This window comes from Physeter macrocephalus, chromosome 5 (assembly GCF_002837175.3).
Source record: "Physeter macrocephalus isolate SW-GA chromosome 5, ASM283717v5, whole genome shotgun sequence".
Classification (NCBI taxonomy): Eukaryota; Metazoa; Chordata; class Mammalia; order Artiodactyla; family Physeteridae; genus Physeter; species Physeter macrocephalus.
The window spans coordinates 35,068,331-35,093,330 of NC_041218.1; positions in this window are offsets into that span (position 1 = coordinate 35,068,331).

The following is a 25,000-nucleotide window of genomic DNA, read 5'->3' on the forward strand; positions in this document are numbered from 1 at the left end:
CTAACAGACTTATAAAGCAAGAACCATCAGGTAATTCCTTGTTAAAGGTGTAAGAACATATAGAATATACATTTTTTCAACATTCAGAGCTTAAAGAGCTAGTCTATATAAATGGACTTTAATAAAAGAATGATTTGTTTCTGTTTTCTCAGTATTTTCATGTTGGAACATAGGGGAAGGGAAGAGATTATACTTCTCTTTTGCTCATAGCTTCTCGTAGTGTTCTCCAGATGTACCTCATCTCTTGTAAAGATACATTCTTATTCATAAAAATGTACTTTGATACTCTATGAATAAAAAACAATATAGCGTTTAAATGCTGCTAGGGTGCCATAACTTTTCCAAAGCAAACATTCAAACTAGAATTGGGGAAAAAATTCAGCAGACAATTCCAGGAAATCAGTAACAAACCTTGCAAGATGATTTTTCAGTTTTTGAGAGTACGTACATATGCAAGTTGAGGTTCATTCAGAAAAGAAGTTGATTTTAGTGTCTGTGCAAAAGAGCTTTCTAAGTAATTGCTGCTCTAATGGGTTTATCATCTCTTTCAGTCCCGTGTTTATTCTCCCTCAGACATATCTCCAAGAGCTTGGGATACAATTTTAAAAATATTGTAATTTGTAACTTTAATAACTCTATTTTTTTCAGAGTGAATATCACCATCTCTAGTTTTACCCACACAGAGCCTCAGAATCTTGTTTCGTAATCAAGGAAGGTCTAAATTGGCCAGATCTCTCTTACTATGTCTGTGGTGTTTTTGTAACTTGGGCCTTTATAAACACTGCGTAAGTTTGATAGGAATGTTTGAACCCAAACCATGAAACAAGCACAGTATGGATTTGATTTTACAGTTAACTTAACATTTGTTGAGCTGTGTTCCTGAAATAATTTTTAATGCTCTTCTCACTAAAGAATTGATGTCAACTTTCAGCTTTGTCTTGTATGTGTATGTATGGTCTCTATTCTAGTGCAAGCCAGATTTGGGTTTTGCTGATCACTTTCTGTTCTGTTATCTTTGGCCACAATGATCAGCTGCTTTCTTCTAAAAGGGCACTAACACTATTTACATAAAGATTTTAGTCAAGATTGAAGTAGCTGATCGAAGTTTCATTTAAAATTAGGCATTTATTAGTGGCCCCTGGGTTGGGTTTCAGGAAGGCTGGACCAAATCCAGAATCCTTGAAGGCACACCAGAAGTCAGGAGCTGGAGAGACAAGATGAAAACACCAAGTTTTAAGGGTTAGGACTGGGTTCATAAATAGGAAATAGAGCCTTATTTTTTGATAAGGTGGGAAGTGAATTGGCCCAGGTCATGTGCCCATCTCTAAACCATTTATTGTGAGGAGATGGAAGCAGGGCTCTGAGTGTGCACATCTGAGCCATGTACACACCTAGAAGCCAGGGAGTGTGGTCAGACCCTGCTAAACCACTGGAACTGAGGCAAAGCAGGGCAGTTCCCCAAGAAAAAGCTTTGGATTCTGTTCCCAGTAAAATGGATGGTGGGTAAGCAAAACAGTGTGTGTCCATGACAGCCATATTCTAGCTTTTTGAACTTGAGCATCTTATATAATCGTTCTGAGCCTCAGATTTTTTAATCTATACAATTGGGACAATAAGACCATCCTAGAAGGGTTGAGAATGGGAGATTATTTATGTAAATTGATTCTCAAGCATTGAACATATAAGGTAAGAAAATAAACTTAATAAGTTATTGCTTAAGAGCAATACTTAAATAAAATATATTGTATGCATATATTATGTGAATGTATTTATATTCATGATTATTTTTTTAGAGTTGGGTTTGGAAAAAAATGATATGGGACATTAGTCCAAAATGTGAATAGTAACTGTCTCCAGATTTTCTTTATTTTCCAGGTTTTCTTTAATAGCTATGTGCTTCTTTTATGATATAAAATAAATTATCTTTTAAAATAAAACAGAAAAAATGCATGTATTGTCATTAATCCTAAAACATACTTTTTTTCAATGTATATTTAATTTTGAGAATATGTCCTCACAATTCACTAAGTACATTGTGTTGGACCATCAATATAATACTCCCATTTAGTTGTTTATTGTTATTTTCTTTTTATCAGAATAAGTGTGCCAATTCAGTTTAAATTTTTATAATAAATATGTGAGGACCAGTTGCCTTTAAAGAATGACTAGTAGGTTTGATTGAAAAATATGTCATGCAGTTATTATTTCTTTACCCAGTGTCTAAAATCCCAATGGAATTGTCCTTTAACATTTGTGCTATTAAATGCTTCTGCATTGGGTTGAGTTCAAGGAAGTTTATAACTAAAGATGGTGAAAGGAGTTAATAATAATACTATTTACCTGGCTATACCTATAGCATTGTTCTTGTGTGTGTGTGTGTGTGTGTGTGTGTGTGTGTGTGTGTGTGTGTGTTCACGCAGACACATGCGAACATACACACCTACACTACATTCAAATAAAGTCCTTTTAAGAAACCAGCTATAAGATGTAGAGAATGGACTTGAGGACACGGGGAGGGGTAAGCTGGGACAAAGTGAGGGAGTGTCATGGGCTTATATATACTACCAAATGTAAAATAGATAGCTAGTGGGAAGCAGCCGCAAAGCTCAGGGAGATCAGCTTGGTGCTTTGTGACCACCTAGAGCGGTGGGATAGGGAGGGTGGGAGGGAGACGAAAAGGGAGGAGATATGGGGATATATGTATATGTATAGCTGATTCACTTTGTTATAAAGCAGAAACGAACACACCATTGTAAAGCAATTATACTCCAATAAAAATATTAAAAAAAAACCTGCTGTAATCAGTGGTATCTTATAATTGTGCTTTGCAAAATTGTAACTTTATCACATGTTGATGTCCACATTGCTATAAGAATTCCCATCAAGGCTAAATAGATTTTTTTTTTAATTTATTTATTTAATTTATTTATTTTTGGCTGCATTGGGTCTTTGTTGGCTGTGCGCGGGCTTTCTCTAGTTGCAGCGAGTCGGGGCTACTCTTCGTTGTGGAGCACGGGCTTCTCATTGCAGTGGCTTCTGTTGTTGTGGAGCACAGGCTCTAGGCGCGCAGGCTTCAGTAGTTGTGGTGTTCAGGCTTCAGTAATTGTGGCACATGGGCTCAGTAGTTGTGGCGCATGGGCTTAGTTGCTCTGCGGCATGTGGGATCTTCCCGGACCAGGGCTCGAGCCTGTGTCCCCTGCATTGGCAGGCGGATTCTTAACCACTGCGCCACCAGGGAAGCCTGCTAAATAGATTTTATTCATTAAGATTTGATAGTATAAGGATAATAATAATGTCAAAGAAAAAAAAAACAGTGGAGAAATACCATCAGGGTTCTTATAGTTTAAAGCAGGATGTAGGACTGAAAAGAAAAATACAAGAAATGTAACTGCTATTATGGAAATATTTATCAAGTACAATGTGAACACAGGGAAGGACTTCCTAGCCTGCTTTCGAAGGGAAGCTACAGAGATGGTAGCATCTGAAGGGAGGCTTAGAAGCTAAGTTAGAACCTACTGCCAATCAAGTGAACAAGAAAAAGGGCCAGCATAACAAGAGTCCTGTGTAGCAGAGTAGGGGTCACATGCTGCTGTTAGCAAAGGTGATGTTTATGTTGTACAGTGATGGGCAGGGTTTTTTTTTTTAACTTTTCATTTTTAAATAGTTTCAGATTTACAGGAACTTATGGGAAAAATGTATAGAAAGGTCCTGTGCACGCTACACCTACCGTCCCCCAATGTTAGCATCTTGTCTAACTACAGTAAATATCAACACCATGAAATTGACATCAGTATGATTTACAGAGCTTATTGAGATTGACCAGTCATACATATACTCATTTGTATGTGTGTATGTGTATATTTCTAATCAATTTTATCACATGTCACTACCACCATAATGAAAATGAAGAGCTATTCCATCACCACAAAGTTCCCTTGTGCTAGCCATCTATATCTCCTGTTACCTCCAAAGTTCTACTCTCTACCCCCTACTCACCTCAAACTCTAATCTCTTGTCAACCACTAATCGGCTCTTTATCTCTCTAATTACATTATTTCAAGAATGTTATGTAAATGTAATCACAGAGAATGTCACCTTTTGAGATTGGCTTTTTTCCATGCAACATGATTGTCTAGAGATTCATCTAGATTGTTGCCTGTATCGTTAGTTTGTTCCATTTAATTGCTGAGTAGTATTCCATTATATGGTTGTACCAAAGTTTGTTTAACCTTTCACTCACTGAAGGACATTTGGATTTTCCCCAGTTTTTGAACTGCTATGAACATTCCTGTACTTGTTTATTCTTGAACATGAGTTTTAATTTATCTGAGATGGATGCCTAAGAGTGCTTGATTGTATGGTAAATGAATTTTAGTTTTAATGAAAATTGCCAAACTATTTTCCTAAACGGCTGTATCACTTTATATTCCCACCAGCAACATATGACTAATTGACATTTTAAAAAATTTTGTAGTTACATCTCTATTTTAGGTTACTTTCTATGTGTTAAATAATATTAATATTCCTCTTATGATAGTTTCCTTTTAAATATAAATATATCAAGATAAAAATGAGCTGACTAAGATCAATACAAACAATATTATAACATTGTTTTTTTGTTTTTTTGTTTTTGGATATGGCAAAAATAATGCATGTGTACAGGAAGAAGGCAAGTTTGGGAAACTGGCATGGTGGTTTAAATCCTTTACTTTGATTATTAAATATTAGATAGCTTTGGTTTCAAGTCTTGTTCCATCACTAGCTCTGATTCAGTTTCTTTGATACTGTTTTACTTGACGTATTAATAAAATGTATAATTTTAATAGTAATAACAACATGGTTGTTGAGAAAATAACTGAGACAGTATATGTCAGATATGTAACTGATGCCCAGAATGTTGTAAATCTCTTATCTATTTCTGTAAAGAGAGCAATTGTCCAGGCTAAGTAGACATAAGGCCATAGTACACAGACATCATAGAATGATCCGTAACATGTGGATGGAACTAAAAAAAAAAATTTATATTTTAGCACCATTGATTGATTTGCATATATTGAAGAATCCTTGCATTCCAGGGATAAACCCCACTTGATCATGGTGTATGATCCTTTTAATGTGCTGTTGGATTCTGTTTGCTAGTATTTTGTTGAGCATTTTTGCATCTATGTTCATCAGTGATATTGGCCTGTAGTATTTTTGTGTATGTGACATATTTTTCTGGTTTTGGTATCAAGGTGATGGTGGCCTCATAGAATGAGTGAGGGAGTGTTCCTCCCTCTGCTATATTTTGGAAGAGTTTGAGAAGGATAGGTGTTAGCTTTTCTCTAAATGTTTGATAGAATTCGCCTGTGAATCCATCTGGTCCTGGGCTTCTGTTTGTTGGAAGATTTTTAATTACAGTTTCAATTTCAGTGCTTGTGATTGGTCTGTTTATATTTTCTATTTATTCCTGGTTCAGTCTCGGGAGGTTGTGTTTTCCTAAGAATTTGTCCATTTCTTCCAGGTTGTCCATTTTATTGGCATATAGTTGCTTGTAGTAATCTCTCATGATCCTTTGTATTTCTGCCGTGTCAGTTGCTACTCCTCCTTTTTCATTTCTAATTCTATTGAGTGTTCTCCCTTTTTTTTTGATGAGTCTGGCTAATGGTTTATCAATTTTGTTTATCTTCTCAAAGAACCAGCTTTCAGTTTTATTGATCTTTGCTATCGTTTCCTTCATTTCTTTTTCATTTATTTCTGATCTGATCTTTATGATTTCTTTCCTTCTGCTCACTTTAGGGTTTTTTGTTCTTCTTTCTCTAATTGCTTTAAGTGTAAGGTTAGGTTGTTTATTTGAGGTTTTTCTTGTTTCTTGACGTAGGATTGTATTGCTATAAAATTCCCACTTAGAACTGCTTTTGCTGCAACCCATAGGTTTGGGACCGTCGTGTTTTCATTGTCATTAGTTTCTATGTATGTTTTGATTTCCTCTTTGATTTCTTCAGTGATCTCTTGGTTATTTAGTAGCATGTTGTTTAGCCTCCATGTGTTTGTATTTTTTTACAGATTTTTTCCTGTAATTGATATCTAGTCTCATAGCATTGTGGTCAGAAATGATACTTGATACGATTTCAATTTTCTTAAATTTACCAAGGCTTGATTTGTGACCCAAGATATGATCTATCCTGGAAAATGTTCCATGAGCACTTGAGAAGAAAGTGTGTTCAGTTGTTTTTGGATGGAACGTGCTATAAATAGCAATTAAGTCTGTCTTGTTTAATGTATCATTTAAAGCTTGTGTTTCCTTATTTATTTTCATTTTGGATGATCTGTCCATTGGTGAAAGTGGGATGTTAAAGTCCCATGTTACTATTGAGTTCTTGTCAATTTCCCTTTTTGGGGGCTGTTAGCATTTGCCTTATGTATTGAGGTGCTCCTGTGTTAAGTGCATAAATATTTACAATTGTTATATCTTCTTCTTGGATTGATCCCTTGATCATTATGTAATGTCCTTCTTTGTCTCTTGTAATAGTCTTTGTTTTAAAGTCTATTATGTCTGATATGAGAATTGCTATTCCAGCTTTCTTTTGATTTCCATTTGCATGGAATATCTTTTTCCATCCCCTCACTTTCAGTCTTTATGTGTCCCTAGGTCTGAAGTGGGTCTCTTGTAGACAGCATATATATGGTTCTTGTGTTTGTGTCCATTCAGCCAGTCTATGTACTTTGGTTGGAGCATTTAATCAATTTACATTTAAGGTAATTATCGATATGTATGTTCCTCTTACCATTTTCTTAATTGTTTTGGGTTTGTTATTGTAGGTCTTTTCCTTCTCTTGTTGTTTCCTGCCTCAAGAAGTTCCTTTAGCATTTGTTGTAAAGTTTGTTTGGTGGTGCTGAATTCTCTTAACTTTTGCTTGTCTCTAAAGGTTTTTAATTTCTCCATCAAAGCTGAATGAGATCCTTACTGGTTAGAGTAATCTTGGTTGTAGATTTTTCCCTTTCATCACTTTAAATACGTCCTGCCACTCCCTTCTGGCTTGCAGAGTTTCTGCTGAAAGATCAGCTCTTAACCTTATGGGGATTCCCTTGTATGTTATTTGTTGCTTTTCCCTTGCTGCTTTTAATATTTTTTCTTTGTATTTAATTTTTGATAGTTTGATTATTATGTGTTTTGGCATGTTTCTCCTTGGATTTATCCTGTATGGGACTCTCTGCACTTCCTGGGCTTTATTATTTCATTTCCCATATTAGGGAAGTTTTCAACTATAATCTCTTCAAATATTTTCTCAGTCCGTTTCTTTTTCCCTTCTTCTTCTGGGACCCCTATAATTTGAAATTTGGTGCATTTAATGTTTTCCCAGAGGTCTCTGGACTGTCTTCAATTCTTTTCATTCTTTTTTCTTTATTCTGCTCTGTGACAGTTATTTCCACTATTTTATCTTCCAGGTCACTTATCCTTTCTTCTGCCTCAGTTATTTTGCTATTGATTCCTTCTAGAGAATTTTTAGTTTCATTTATTGTGTTGTTCATCATTGTTGTTTGCTCTTTAGTTATTCTAGGTCCTTGTTAAACATTTTAAGTTTTCAACTATAATCTCTTCAAATATTTTCTCAGTCCGTTTCTTTTTCCCTTCTTCTTCTGGGACCCCTATAATTTGAAATTTGGTGCATTTAATGTTTTCCCAGAGGTCTCTGGACTGTCTTTACTATCATTACTCTGAATTCTTTTTCCGGTAGACTGCCTATTTCCTCTTCATATGTTTGGTCTGATGGGTTTTAACCTTGCTCCTTCATCTGCTGTGTGTATTTCTCTCTCTTCTCATTTTGCTTAACTTACTGTGTTTGGAGTCTCCTTGTTGCAGACTGCAGGTTCGTAGTTCCCATTGTTTTTGGTGTGTGCCCCCAGTGGGTAAGGTTGGTTCAATGGCTTGTGTAGGCTTCCTGGCGGAGGGGACTGGTGCCTGTGTTCTGGTGGATGAGGCTGGATCTTGTCTTTCTGGTGGGCAGGACTGTGTCTGATGATGTGTTTTGGGGTGTCTGTGAACTTAGTATGATTTTAGGCAGCCTCTCTGCCATTAGGTGAGGTTGTGTTCCTGTCTTGCTAGTTGTTTGGCCTGGGTTGTCCAGCATTGGAGCTTGCTGGTCGTTGAGTAGAGCTGTGTCTTAGCATTGAGGCGGAGGTCTCTGGGAGAGCTCTCGTCAGTTGATATTACGTGGGGTCAGGAGGTCTCTGGTGGTCCAGTATCCTGAACTAGGCTCTCCTACTTCAGAGGCTCAGTCCTGACACCCGGCCAGAGCACCAAGACCCTGTCAGCCACACGGCTTCTCCAACGATAAGAGTTTCTAGAAATTTAGTCATCTTCCTCTTCCATGTACAGAGAGGGGACCTATATTTCTTACTACATAATTAAATGGGCAGGAGCCTTTCAGGAAAGATTTGAATTTTACAATAAAACTTTCTAAATTGTACCTTGGCATTTTTAAGGCATTGTGTTTTTGTTTTATTTTAAAGTTTTAACTGGATGATATACTAGATGATTTGAATACTTTTATGGTTTTTAAAATAATTTTTTGCAACATTAATTTTTATAACATGAAACATAATTAGGACAGTGAAAATAAGAAGTGTTATCTATCCCACCAGATTACAGTGCTCACTGTCCTTGGTCCCTCCCCACCGCCTGCCTTCCCTACCATTTCCTTTTTTGACTTGCTTTTCATTGGCCTTCACTGGGAAGATCTTTCTGAATAGATTTTTTTTGTCTATTTAGAGGCAATATTTCAAAACGTAATCCCGCTCTTCGCAATAAACCTGAACTGCCTTGTTTTCAAAGATTCATAAGTTAATAGGAATCAAGGTGGGATCATTATTTCTGCTAGGGTAGTATTCATTTTTTTAGAAGAATTTTTGCCAGATTTTGGAAAGTGTATCTTACACAGCTAGAATGCTGCACTTGGGGACAGAAAACCTGTGTTTTAGCCTCAACTCTGCCACTTGAAAGGTTTGCAGACATGGGCAAATCACTTACTTGCCTTGACACTCGGTCCTCTTCCCTGAAAAACGGGCATGATAATCTTGACCACTTAACCTGGTTGTTGTGAGGGTTAAATGACACAGTGGAGTCAAAAATGATTTTAAAACTATGGAACGTTGTGCAAAATAAAGTATTTCTTTTAACCTCATAATTTATTTTGGAAGAATTGATGTCTTTTCACTTAGATGGCATGTTTATATAAATTTTAAATGTAAAATATAAACATATATAATTTATATTTTTCACAAATATATTATTTTCAAGAGCCACTGCTCCAGATTGTGAGAAAAACTTATAGCCTATTTTTCATTACTTTAAGTGAGATCATGACAATTAATATAAATTATGAAATGTGAAATATTACTTGGGCTATGTAGGATTAATATAACATTTCATGTACATTTATTCTATAAAATATAAGTTTGAGTTTTTCTTCAAATAATTCAATATTTCAAAATTATAGTGTACACTATTATAATGAGTATTTTTAAAGTTTTAGATGACTAAGTGTGATATTGCCTAGATGAATGCCATTCATGTAAAGGAAGCAAAACATGTTGTCAGATATTCAAAGAATGAGAAATTTAACTGGACACACAAAGATAGATGAAATAGAATCATAAGCAAATCTAAAAATGAGAATATTAGGGATATAACACTTTGGTGAACTTAATAAGAATTAAATATGTGGTTTGTCTAAATAATTGTTTCTAATTGGAGACAAAATCAAATCTGTGGTAAAATGACACTTGAAATAGAAGTTATGTAATAAAAAAATCAATAACAATAATAATTGTGATCTGTAACCTCTGATCATATTAGTAAAGATTTGCTGATCTGAGAGTAGAAGACGTAAAATCTTTCTAAATTTTGCATCTTACATATGGAGAAGTCAAAAGTCATTTGAATCAAAAACAGGATAATTATTTGTCAAGTTAGAATAAAAATCAAAAGCAAAGCAAACACTTCTTGAGGTAAAAGGGAAAATAAAATTACAGTCAACCATATTCAGTTTATACTCTGAAACAAGAGTATTAAATATTCAAAGTTAAAAATATTGAAAAGTTAATAAAAATCCTAATGAATTATACCCTTAAAAGGTATTTTAAAATTCAAATTGAAAAATGAGAGTAACTGAAAGAATGATTAAAGTAGATCAGATACAGAGAAACAAAATAAAGAGGGAGATAACAAAACAAATGTCATAAAATAGAATTCCAGGTGAAAACCATAAAAACAAACAAAATGGTTGTTAAAAGGTGCCACTCGCTTTTAGGCAGTCCCTATAATAGTTAAGAATGTTTATGTAACAAAGAGAATGGCAACTATTTATATAAATTAAAAGCTGTTAGAAATGGAAGAAGAAATAGAAAATAAACATTAGTAGCTGTTATTTATCACTATCATTCTAGGACAAATCAAGTAACAAAAAGCAAATGAGTGTGTCAAAGATAGGCTAATTACCAGCATGTTGTTTACTCGTATGCAAGGCAGATGAATCCATAGATTGATTTTATCCAATAAAGGGGAAAACAAGCTTGATATAAGAGACAGAGGAGAGAGGGAGGAAAAACAAACTATAGCCAATAGGAGAACAGTTTTCAGTTTTTGGAGTAAGTGGTTAGTGGTCAGTTAAAAGGAGATGTGTCTAGCCTATCTCTGTCCTTTTACAGACCCACTAAGTAGCATTAAAGAAAACAGCTTTAGTTGTTTATAGATTCTTTAGAAGACCTCTCACGTTTATTAGTGTTTTTGTGACAAGCTGCCTCAATGAAATGTCTGCTGGAATCCTTTTTAAAATATCTCTACTTTAGTTACATCAGATCTTCACCATTTCCCTGTTCAGAATTTCTCAGGTATAATCATGATTTGTCAAAATACATATGTATATAAAATACCTACAAAATCTCTGATAGAAAATACTTCAGATTGTTAACGCAGATGGTTCCGGTAGCATTACTAAAAGTGATTTTTACTCTCTTTGTAAATTTTCCTACATTTTTCCAAGTCAAAAAAAGTATTTTATAATCAAAAAACCTAAAATTTTTATTTTTAAAAACAGTAATTGATCCCAATCATTGAGCAACCAAGTGCTTTATGTATGTTGCTTCATTCAGTCCTTCAGCAAAACTCAGTATAGTTCATTCAGAGACAAAGAAATTGATCCTGAGAGAGGACAACTGATTTGTCCAAGGATCAACTAGTTCCATTATTCTGACTCACTAAAAATTAATACCATGTCCCCTCTCACCACTCCTTTTTAACAGTGTACTGGAGGATCTACCCAAGAATGGGGTATGAAGCTATACAGATTGGGAAGAAGAAATAAATGTCTTTGTTCTCAGATTACATGATGACCTACATAGACAATCAGAAAAAAAAAAAAAAAATCTCCTGGAACTACAAGTAATTATAGCAAGGTGTCAGGATAACAAGGTTAATATACAGAAGTCAGTTGATTTCCCATATACCAGCAATGAATGAGGAATTTGAAATTAAAAGCACAATACCATTTATATTATCATTTACCAAAATGAAATACTTAGGTATGAATACATACAAAATCTATAGAACTGTAAAATTCTGATGAAAGCGAAGAATTTTATAAATGCAGAGATATTTCATGTCCATGATAAGAGGACAGTGTTGTCAACATGTCAATTCTTTCTAACTTAACCTACAGATTCAGTTCGGTCCCAATCAAACTTCTAGCAAGTTAATTTGTAGATATCAAAAAACTGATTATAAAGTTTTATATGGAGCAGCAAAAGACCCAGAATATTCGGCACAATATTGAAGGAGAAGAACAAAGTTGGAAGACTGGCATGACCTGTCTTCAATACTTACTATAAAGCTACAGTGCTATATGAGTCCAACTATATGACATTCTGAAAAAGGCAAAACTATGGAGAGAGTAAAAAGATTAATGGTTGCCAGGGGTTGGAGTGGGGAGGATAAATAAGTGGAGCACAGAGGATTTTTAGGGCAGTGGAAATACTTTGTGTGGTACCACAATGATGGATTTAAATATTTGTCATTATCTATTTGTCCAAACCCACAGAATACAACAACACCAAAAGTGAACCCTAATGTAAACTATGGATGGTTAGGATGTGTCAAGTAGGTTCATCAGTTGTAACAAATATATCACTCATGGGAGATGTGGATAGTGGGGGACACTGCGTTTGTGGGGGGCAGATTGTATATGGGAAATCTCTATACCTTCCCCTCAATTTTGCTGTGAACCTTGGACTGTTCTAAAACAATAAAGCATTAATTAAAAATAAAATTCTACCAACGGCAGGCAGAAAAAGTACTAGCAAGCAGCTAGCAACCAAGATTTGAAGCTCAGGAAACAGAATCACTGATTTTTTTTTTCCCAAGTATTCATTCATTTCTTCAACAATTTTGTTTTTATGAATGGGACATTCTCCCTGTCCTGTCAGTGCTCACAGCCTATCAGTGACACAGACACTTAAAGAAACACGTTCAATAATGTGTAATAACTAAGGTAGCACAGGACTGGGAGTGATTAACTCTGCAGGGTGGAAGTGGTGGTAGAGAAAGGTAGAGCTCCAGCCAAGACTCTGATTTCAGAGACAGTGTTGTAGAGATGAGAAAAAAACTGTGTATGAGATCATCCTTGAGTCTGAGGATTAAGAAACAAAAAGAAGTTGTTTAATGCCTCAAACAACAAATGGCATTGCCAAAAAGGTAGAAGTTTGTGAATGACTGCTTGTAATTTGAAGTAATGAATTAAGAAATATAAATAGACCAAAAGTGAGATTTTTTTTGACAGTGACAATTATTTTTTTTAATATTTGAATCTGGACTAGACTGCTTAGGTTTGCTCGGCCACACAGTAACTGTGTGGTTTGGGGCAAATAACTATCTTTTTCAAAGCTGTTTTCTCTATTAAAAGACAATTATAACAGCACTTACCTTTTAAGGATAGAATAATTCATATGCATATATCCCTTAAAACTGTGCCTAGTATGTTTGAGGGAAAGAAGGGGCAGCTTGGCTGGAGTGGTACCAACAAGAGGGAGAGTGGGAGGGAGATGAGGTAAAAGAGGAGAGAAGTGACTGGGGCTTTTAGTTTGAGTGAGATGAGAGGCCATTGGAGTGTTCTCAGCAATGTGACAAGATTTGACATGTTTTAAATGGATCATGATACTGGTGTTTTATGAATTAAGAATAGGGTGCAAGAGTGGAAATGCAGAGACCTATCAGGAGGGTATTGCAATAATGCAGGGGAGAAATGATGGTATCTTAGCCTAGGCATTAATGCCGAGAGCACCAAAGAAAGAGTTGTGCAGGGTATCCATGTACAAAGGTTACTTGTCATCATGGTAAGTCTAGGAAATTCCAATATGCAGCTAAGGTTGCTGGATGTAGGCTCCCTACCCTACAATTATGAAATAGCAGTGGCTTCCCATACAATTTGCTTATTTTCTTTAGCAAACAGATGTTTGTTTTAGATATCATTTAGCAATAGTAGATGAGCTAAGGCTGGTCAGTTATTACAAATGAAAAAGCTACAAATGACTGAGGTTAGAACTCACAATTATTAACTGGCAAAATATGATATGAAGAAATAAAACATTCCCAAATTGTACTACTTATTTCAGAGGAGCATTTCATTTGATAGCATTGAAAACTATATGAAACATAACTGGTAATGTATTAATTGAGGGGTGTTTTTTTTTAAAGCTCTTATTTATTCCAAAGTTGAGTGTAACTCTTTCTTCCTTCTGGCAGATAGGATGGGAATGTGGAGTCATATGTGAAATCTGAAATTTGGGAAAATATATGTCTGTACTGTTGTCTTCTTGTTTATAGACAGGTAGGATGGAGGGAAATAGTAAGAGTCATAGAAGACAGCCTATTGTTTAGACATATTTATTAAATCTACATTGACTATTCAAAGGAAGGAATGGAGCCACATTTCTCAGGCATGACTAAATTAGTCTGTCTAAGAAAGTATGAGGAATGTGTTTTGAACTTACTGGGGGGCAAAGGAGTAAAGAAGAGTAGGGAGAAGCTGGGAAAGCTGAACTCAATTGGAAAAAAATGATTTGAAGACATTTTTAAAAAAGGCATGATTATTTTCCTTGTCATGATGTCAGTCTCCCTCTACCTTCCTTAATTTCTTGTGGAATCCACACTGCATATCGAATGCCTTCTGTAAGTGGAGGTGGTGCTGATGTTCGTAAATTAAACAAAAATGTCTGGGATCCATATTGAGATGCTAAGTGAAGAAGTCAGTAAGTGCAAAGACTATGACAGAAGCAGGAATTTGGAGCCATTGGTGACTAGGAAGACAATATAACCCGGCCCCCATGATCTCCAAAGAGATCTGGGGACACATGCATCTCATTGCACATGAACGTGATTTTGAGCTACACTATTTGGATCTCAAGAAACATGGTACTTTGGCTAACATTTGAGTTATTGCTTCAGCTGGGCATTGATAACCTGAAGTGATTATATGTTGGGGATGCGACATTCAAGGGGTAAGTAAATCCCACTTGCAATATTTGGACGGGTCAGCTGTCAAACTCAGGGATTTTTAGATCTTCTAATTCTTGATTAAAAACTTGCCTGACCATTAAAATCACCTTGGTGGCTTTGAAACCATGCCTGTTTGAACTCCATCCTAAACTAATAAGAATTTTATGCACAGTCAAGTTTAAGAACCACAGTGGGTATCAAATACCTGTAGAACAATTCAACCTAGAACATCCTAACCTGTGATTCCTGTTTTTCACCAAACATTAATCAGTGGGAAAAAATGTGGATCCCCAACTATGCAGAACTCAATTTATAACAACTAGTAGAGGAGGAATACTGATGTGTTAGGTATGGTTCTACCCTTAAAGAATTTATAATGAAATGAAGGAACTAGGTTTATACATGGTAAATAACTACCAAAATTGCTCTGTGACTTCAAGTATTGGATAACAATATAGGGTGGGAATAATTAGGACTTGCTTTAAGGAGGAAAGTGTACCTGGGTTACTCAGTAATTACTGTTTCTTGCTTTGGGAGGACCCCAGTAAATAGCTATTGTAGATGAATAAGCTTGATCCAAGTTCCTTTTCAAATATTTGGAAATACCATTATTATTGAAACAATGCCCCAGATTCTAGAAATTGTGTTGTAAACAGGTGGACATGATGGAAGAGTTGCAAACTATAAAGACTGAATTTTCACGAATAGAGTTTTATGTTGTTCATCAAATAAATCTTATGGAAAAATTAATCAACTAGTACACATAATTGTCATTATTCTTTTTAGTAATTAGGGAGAAATAGTAATCAGTTCGTATAAATGATAATAATGACTATCGCTTTCATGCAATTAAAAACATCAGGCTTTTCTTTATTGTCCAGTTTATCTAATCCATAGCGAAGTAGTGCAGAACAGCAGCTCTGGAACTGAACCTCCTGGGTTTGGATGCTGGCTCCTCTGCCTTCTGTGTGACCTTGAACAATGTAATTAATCTCCATCTCCTATTTCCTCATATATAAAAATGAGGTGATAATATTATTTTTCTTTAAAAATTGCCATGGGGATTGAATTAGATACCAAATGAAAAGCACTTAAAATAAATGAAATGCATCTGTCATATAGTCTGTCCTCAATGTGTTAGCTGTTCCTATTATCTCTAATCTTCTTTGAAATCATTTATTAATTAGTGATCATTATCATCCAGAAGCACAACAGAAACTGAAAAATAGAGGGTTGCTTTATTTAAATTTTATTTAAATTTTAAAAAATTTTTAATTTGAATGAATAACTGGAGCCGTCAGTCTCCATAGGCCTCCACTGAAATAGTAATAGTAATACAACCTTTAGCAAGTTAATCATCCCTTCTGTGCCACAGTTTCTCACCTGTACAATGGGGATAATCATACGTCATGCCTCAAAAGATTGTTGTGAGGATTAAATAACATATGCGAAGCACTTAAAACAATACCTAGCACAAATTAAGCACCATGCGTTACCTGTTATTATTTTGAGTACCCTTAGTTTTATGCTTGTGCTCCATTCATGATCTTCCGCTTTGCTATTCCCATGGTTCTCCAGCCCCCTGCAGGGTCTTTAGTGGATCCCCTCTACCCATTGTTAATTTCCCTGGTTGCTTGTGAGCTTAAGGCAGCAGAAAATGACTACCAGCTTTTTAATAGCATTTTGAATGAAACTCATTTTTATAGAATGTCCTGGGAATTTACATTTTAAGCCTTTCATCACTAATATTCTTCTGTTGAAGGATATTCTCTAAGTGCAGGTGATGAAGAGCCAAATCTCACCCTCACTACCTTTGAGTGTCGTGGGCATTGAGTGGTGTAGGAATAGAGTAGGGATGAGGAGAGACCGTTTTCTTGAACTTGGCTCCATTCTACATCTAAGGTCAGTCCAAAGGAAATGTTTCTCTTTCCTTTAGAGGAAGGAAGAATGGCTTTTTCGCTCTTTGACACTTAAAATCTGGAGTGGGCGTACCTGAAGATGACAAAAATGAACTTTACTGACTCCATAATTTTTCCAGAGCTTTGCATATGTATATTTATATTCCTCCTTCTGAGGCAAATAGAAGCTGTGGCAACAGTGCTTTATGTCTTGTGTGGCCATGCACCGAAGTACTTTAGGAAAATCATGAAGATGACAGCAATTTTTAGAAAATATAACATGAAAAAGGATTTTCCAGCACTTGAAAGAAGAACAAATTAAATTCAGTTTCTTAACATTTTAATGGTAAGAATATTCTGATAAAACTAAATAGAGAGACTGTAGCATTGCATTCTCAAAATAATCAACTTAGGCAGCATTACTGAAGTAAATTTACATCTAATCTGCATTATTAAATAAAAAATGATAGCGCTCTATTTTGTTTTACCTGCATTTGAAAATAGGTCCTTTTTATCTAATGGAAGAGAACAAAAAGAACAGATACAGTATTTTAAAAACAGCACCCTAAGGATTTTTAAAAACCAGAAAATTGAAATAACTTTGTAAAGATGGCATTATATCATTTTTAGAATTTTTAAAAAGCTTCTTTCATTAAAAATCTCCCCCAAACTGAATTCCTTATAAAAGAAATTACTCTACTCATTTTTATTAGTTTAGCTTTAATGTCAGTACTCAGGTTTATAAGTACAGTATTAGAAAAACAATGGATTAATAACAGATGTCATATGATGCTTTTATATCTCATATTATGTTTGATTCCTCATTGCTTTTCTCTGTTGCTTTAATTCCTAATCACTCTCCCCCAAACAGAGAGCATCTGCCAATTTCATCATATGGGAACTTAATAATACTTAATTAAAATACAAAGCTCGAGTTGCTAGCTACCATTTAATTGAATGTGATTTAAATAAAATAATAATGGAAAGTATCAGATAGTTCATATATATTTCTGTTGAAAAAGGATAATTTCCTGACTGTTTCTTCAGAGTAACCATAGGTTTGTAATTTTATCTATGTTATAAAAAGAAACTTCGCAAAATATTATTGGTTTTTCTCTCCTTCTATCACTTAAAGCTACATCTCATTGTAACTTTTTAAATATTAACTTTCCTTTTGGACATTCAAAGCAATGCTGTTACATTTTTATGTATCTTAAAAAGTTTTTTCTAGATATGAGTTCGTAATGGTTTCAAAATATTCATCTACAATGTCTAATAAGATGAAACATGCTTTTACTAATTATTTTTTGCTTGCAAATTTTGTTGAAACATGTAACTGTATGACAATCTGTTAAAAGAATATCTTTGGGTAGAAGTGATAATTATCAACTAGTTACCAGTTACCCTAGAAAAGTAGAGAAAGAATAGTAATAATCATGGCAGAAGCATTCAGATGCCGTGAACTGTTGTTTCCTTCTTTTTTTTCCCTTATGTCCAATACTAATTTTTGTAAAACAAATAGACAAGTGTAGAAATATAGATCACGGAACAAAAAGGTTGAAATAGGCATTGTGCTTAGAAGTAAATACGTATTTCATAAAAATGTGTGAAGTTGATCTCCAGTATATGTTCTTTATTTTGTCTTATTTGCTTCAGATCATTTTTTAAATCACACATTATAGCTCAGTTGAGGTCCCTTTTGTGTTCCTTCCCAGTCTCATTCCCCTCTATCACTCTCTATTAATATGAAGTTGCTGTTTAGTTTGGCTCTCCAGTTTTATAATGGTTTTTTTTTTCTTTTTTTTTTTTTGTGTGGTACACGGGCCTCTCGCTTCTGTGGCCTCTCCTGTTGCGGAGCACAGGCTCCGGACGCACAGGCTCAGCAGCCATGGCTCACGGGCCCAGCCGCTCCGTGGCACGTGGGATCCCCCAGGACCGGGGCACGAACCCGCGCCCCGTGCATCGGCAGGCGGACCCTCAACAACTGTGCCACCAGGGAAGCCCTTATAATGTATTTTTAAAACAAATATTCATTATCATATTCCTTTATGGAATTACAGTGTTTCAGTGGTGAACCAAGGTGGGTGGGGGCAGAGGAAGAAGCAGATGGTGGGTAGGAGCTGTGTACAGGTAGGGAGTAGTATTTCATCACTGACTTGTTTAGAACTGCTTACTTTTTGTTGGTTTTATTATTGTCTTTAAATTCTTTACAGCTAATACTTCCCCTTATTGCTTACACTCAGACAAAACATCCCACTGTTCTCCCCTACCCCACCCCTTAGTATGCCACAACAGATATGAATATGCCACGGTTTCAAAATTCATTCTCTTTTTGGGATCATGTGAGTCGGTGCTACTCAAAGTGCATGGTCTGCAAACTGCTTATACCTGGTTGGTGATGAGATGAGGAGATTGCACCATAATGCATTAATCTAATGTTTCCGTCATCCAGAAAACCATGCTATAAAACAAAACAAAACACAATAAAACAAAATGTGTAAATGAGGTAGTCTAGCTGAACCAGCGTATGTGTAATGATTTGTCTTCTATAACAAGCCCCATGCAGCAGGATGGTAACAAACTCTTCACAGAGCAGAACTAGACACTTACAGTAGCACTGATTTGGGGTGATTGCAGTTTTTCTTGCATATTACTCATAATTCAGAGAATATGCTTATATGTGCTTCCTGATATATGAGTGCAAGACTTTCTCTGAGCTTGGTCCTAGATGAAGAACTGCTGGAAATTGGACTGTGTCCATAGTCAGCTTTACTACCTATCAGTAATGCTTTCCAAAGCGATTGTACTAGCTTACCTTCTGATCAGCATGCTGCGAGTTTAAATTTACCCAAAACCTTACCAATAGTTAGAAATGTTAGAACTTTTCTTTTTCAATTGAGTGGGTACAAAGTGGTTTCTTTTTGTTGTTTTACCTTGCATTTCCGTGATTTCTAGAGTGGCTGTTCATCTTCTCATATTAGCCTGTCACCTTTACTCTTGAATTACTTTTTTTTTTTTATTGATTTGGAGGACTAATAAATTTTATATTTCAGATAAATATCTTTTGTTAAGACCGTAAATGTCTTCTCCCAAACTCTTGCTGTATTTCAACTCTGTTTACAGTTGTTTTTTCTTTTGGTCTCATCAAAAGTTTTGTTTTGATGTAATTCATCAATCTTTTCCTTTATGGTTTGAAAACATTTTCTATCTTTTTCAAGATATTTTTCTATTCCAAGGTCATAAATAGATTCTACGTATTGTTACCTATGTTTAAAAGTTTTAAAGTTTTCTAATTTAAGATTATAATTTATTTTATTTTTGTTTGGAGTGAGGTCAAAATCTAATTTTATCTTTTTATATGGATAGAAATATGTGTTCTGGTTCTACTTAAAAAATTAATATATACTCTTGATTCATGAATTTATAATGCTGACTCTTTCATGTACATTAAATTCTAAGATCTATGCATTATGTCCTTTTATCTTTACAATATTCTAGCCATTTTGCTGATCTTGCACCTGTTACACGCAGTTTTATTTGCCTCCTATCTGATAGAGTAGGGCCATTGGTCCTGTTGATTTTCTGCAAAATTATCTTGTTTATTCTTATATCTTTGCATTTTCATAGTTATTTTAGAATTATTTTCTGTAATTAAACAAATTCTGTTAGGATATTTCTCACATTTAGTTTATGGATTAATTGGAGTAAAATTGACATCTTTACAATTTTTAGTCATGCTTTCCATGCCATATGGCTCTATGAAATCAAATCTTCTTTTGTGTCCTCAATATCTTTCAGCTATTTTACATCTGTTTCTTTTTCTTCCAATTTTACTGAGATATAATTGACATACAGCACTGTATAAGTTTAAGGTGTACAGCATAATGATTTGATTTATATACATCATGAAGTGATTATCACACTAAGTTTAGTGAACACCCATCATCTCATATAGATACAAAGTTAAAGAAATAGAAAAAATGTTTTTCTGGTGATGAGAACTGTTAGGATTTACTCTCTTACCAACTTTCATATATAACAAACAGCAGTGTTAATTCTGTTTATCATGTTGTACATTACATCCCTAGTACTTATTTATTTTATAACTGGAAGTTGGTACTCTTTGATTGCCTTCATCCAATTCCCCTCCTCTCACTCCCCACCTCTGGTAACCACCAATCTGAACTCTTTTCCCTCTGAGTTTGTTTGTTTGTTTTTCTGGTTTTGAAATATAATTGACTTACAACACTGTTTTAGTTCCTGTTACACAATATAGTGATTCGATATTTCTATGCACTTCAAAGTGATCAACATGATAAGTCTAGTTACTATCTATCACCATACAAATATACTACAAAGTTATTGACTATATTACCCCACACTGTACCTTTAATACCCGTGACTCGTTTATTTTGCAACTGGAAGTTTGTACCTCTTAATACCCCTTACCTACATCTTTCCTCTCCCCACCCCCTGCCCCTCCGGCAACCACTTGTTTGTTCTTTGTATCTATGACTATGTTTTTGTTTTATGTTTGTTCATTTGTTTTGTTTTTCAGATTCCACATGTAAGTGAAATCATACAGTATTTGTCTTTCTCTTTCTGACTTACTTCGCTTAGCATAATACCCTCGAATTCCATCCCTGTTGTCACAAACGGCAAGATTTCATTCTTTATATGGCTAATAGTCCATTGAATATATATACCACATCTTCTTTATCCACTCATCTGTTGATGGGCACTTTGGTTTCTTTCTTATCTTGGCTATTGTAAATAATGCTTCAATGAATGTAGAGGTGAATATATCTGTTCTAATTAGTGTTTGGTTATTTTGGATAAATACACAGGAGTAGAATTGCTGGATCATATGGTAGTTCTGTTTTTAATTTTTGAGGAATCTCCATACTGTTTTCCATAGTGGCTACACAAATTTACATTCCAACCAATAGTATAAGAGGGTTTCCTTTTCTCCACATCCTCTCCAACACTTGTTATTTGTTTTCTTTTGGATAATAGCCATTCTGACAGGTGTGAGGTGATATCTCATTGTAGTTTTGACTTGAATTTCCCTGATGATTAGTGATGTTGATCATCTTTTCATGTACTAATTGGCCATCTGTATGTCTTCCTTGGAAAATTGTCTATTCAGATCCTCTGCCCATTTTTTAATCTAGTTGTTTTTTGGTGTGGAGTTGTATGAGTTCTTTGTGTATTGTGGATGTTAACACCTTATAATATACATTGTTTGCAAATCTCTTCTCCCATTCAGTAAGTGGCCTTTTCATTTTGTTAATAATTTCCTTTACTGTGTGAAATCTTTTTAGTTTTCTGTAGTCCCATTTGTTTATTTTTCCTTTTATCTCCCTTACCTGAGGAGACATATCTAAAAAACTATTACTAAGACTGATGTCAATGAGCATACTGCCTGTGTTTTCTTCTAGAAATTTTATGGTTTCATGTCTTATATTTAAGTCTTTAATACATTTTGAATTTACTTTTGTGCATAGTGTGAGAGAATAGTCCAATTTGATTCTTTTGCATGTAGTTGTTCAGTTTTCCCAACACCATTATTGAAGAGGCTGTCTTTTCCCCATTGTATATCCTTGCTTCCTTTGTCATGATTAATTGTACATATAAGTGTGGGTTTATTTCCGAACTCTCTATTCTGTTCCATTGATCTACATGTCTTTTTTTGTGCTAGTACCGTACTGTTTTGATGACTGTAGCTTTGTAGTATAGTTTGAAAACAGGGAGCATGATACTGCCAGCTTTCTTCTCCTCTCTCAAGATTATTTTGCCTATTCAGGTCTTTTGAGTTTCTATACAAATTTTAGAATTGTTTGTTCTAGTTCTGTGAAAAATGCCATTGGTATTTTGTTAGGAATTGCATTTAATCTGTAGATCGCCTTGGGTAGTATGGTCATTTCAACAATATTATTTCTTCCCATCCATGAACACAGTATGGATTTATCTTTTCATCTGTTTGTTTTGTCTTCAGTTTCCTTCATCAGTGTCTTGTAGTTTACCAAGTACAGGTCTTTTACCTCCTAGTTAAGTTTATTCCTAGGTATGTTATTCTTTTAAATGATATTGTAAGTGGGATTGTTTTCTTAATATATCTTTCTAATAGCATGTTATTAATGTATAGAAATGCACCAGATTTACGTATATTAATTTTCTATCCTGCGACTTTACTGAATTCATTGATGAGCTCTAGTACTTTTTGGTGGCATCTTTAGGATTTTCTACATATAGTGTCATGTCATTGGCAAACAGTGACAATTTTATTTCTTTCTTTCCAGTTTGGATTTCTTTTATTTCTTTTTCTTTTCTGATTGCTGCAGCTAGGACTTCTAGTAACCATGTTGAATAACAGTGACAAGAGTGGGCATTCTTGTCTTGTTCCTGATCTTAGAAGAAATGCTTTCAGCTTTTCACTGTTGAGTATGATGTTAGCTGTGGGTTTATTTTGTATGGCCTTTATTATGTTGCAGTAGGTTCCCTCTAAACCCACTTTGTTGACAGTTTTTATCATAAGTGGATGTTGCATTTTGTCAAAACCTTTTTCTACATCTATTGAGATGATCATATGATTTTTATTTTTTAATTTGTTAATGTGATGTATCACATTTATTGATTTGTGGGTATTGAGCCATCCTTACATCCCTGGGATAAATCCCGCTTGATCATGGTGTATGATCCTTTTAATGTGTTCTTGTATTCAGTTTGCTAATATTTTGTTGAGGATTTTTGAAATTATATTCATCAGTGATATTGGCCTGTAATTTTCTCTTTTTGTGATATATTTTTCTGGCTTTAATATCAGGGTGATGCTGTCACCCTGAATGAGTTTGGAAGTGTTACTTCCTTTGCAATGTTCTGGAGTAATTTGAGAAGGATATATGTTAACTCTTCTTAAAATATTTGGTAGAATTCATCTGTGAAGTCATCTGATCCTGAACTTTTGTTTGTTGGGAGTTTTTTTAAATTATTATTACGGATTCAATTTTATTGCTGGTAATTGATCTGTTCATATTTTTTATTTCTTCCTGGTTCAGTTTGGGAGATCATACATCCTAGGAATTTGTCCATTTGTTTTAGGTTGTCCATTTTATTGTTCTATATTTGTTTATAATATTCTCTTATGATCCTTTGTATTTCTGTGGTATCAGTTGTAACTTCTCCTTTTTCATTCCTGATTTTATTTATTTGGGCGCTCTTTTTTTTTTTCCTTGATGAGTCTGCTTATATTGGTGTTTTTTTTTTTTTGTCTCTATTTCATTTATTTCTGCTCTGATCTTTATGGTTTCTTTTCTTCTATTAACTTTGGGGGTTTTGGGTTCTTTTTTAGTTCCTTTAGGTGTAAAGTTAGGTTGTTTATTTGAGATTTTTCTTATTTCCTGAGTTAGGCTTGTATCACTATAAACTTCCCTCTTAGAATTGCTTTTGTTGTATTCCATAGATTTTGGATATTTGTGTTTTTGTTTTCATTTGTTTCGAGGTATTTCTTGATTTCTTCAGTGATCCATTTGTTGTTTAGTAGCATGTTGTTTAGCATTCATTTGTTTGTGTTTTTTGCAGCTTTTTTGTTGTAGTTGATTTCTAGTCTCTTACAGTTCTGGTCGGAGAATTTGCATCTGTTTTATTAGAATTATTACTCATTGTTTTTTGTTTTCTGTTGCTATTGTGAAATACTTGTTTCATTGCTACATTTTACATTTTGGGTGTGCTTCTATACAGGATTATTTCATGCTGACTTTTTACCCAGTTAACTTACTGAATTATATTATTAGCTTTAAGAATTTAAAAATACATTTGCTTGGATTTAATAGATAGGCAACCATATTGTCTATAAATCTCATCAATTATGTCTTTTATTTCCCCTTTTTTTTCCTTCTTACTTTACCTGTCATACTGCATTGGCTAAGATCATCAGTATACTGTTACTTTCTTGTTAAGTTTAAAGGGAATACTTTTTTTTTTTTTTTTGCTATCAAATATAATATTTGCTGCAGAGTTTTGGCACATACCCTTTGTGGTAGTCATGAAAATGTACCTTACAGATTTACCATTTTAAGGAATGGTAGATAATTGACCAAGGGTCCCAACTTCTGTGATCTGAACTTCATTGCTGTGTTTGCTCTGAGGTCATACTTCCCATGGGCTGTTTTCATCCAAGGTCATACTTCCCATGGGCTGCTTTCATCCAATGACCAAACATGGCAGGATACTAAGTTAAGGCCATTCCTAGGAGATATGGTATTCCACTGATGACCAGCTTTGGCTCAAGGATTCCCTGATAGTCTTTCTGAATCTCTCTTAAACTGCCCAGTGGTCTAGGATATTACTAACAATCTTCCCTTCATCTCTCCTTTACTCAAGGTCTGACTTGCCTCATGGTCTGACACCTCTCCCAGTCTCCTGGCTCCCTTCTCATCTTCTCTCATACAGGTATTTAATTAAATCCTTCTACATTTAATCTTATCCTAATGTCTGTTCCTCAGAAGACCCCAAGTAACAATCTTTATGTGATGAAAAAATAACCTTTCTTTCCTACTATTGTAGGAATTTT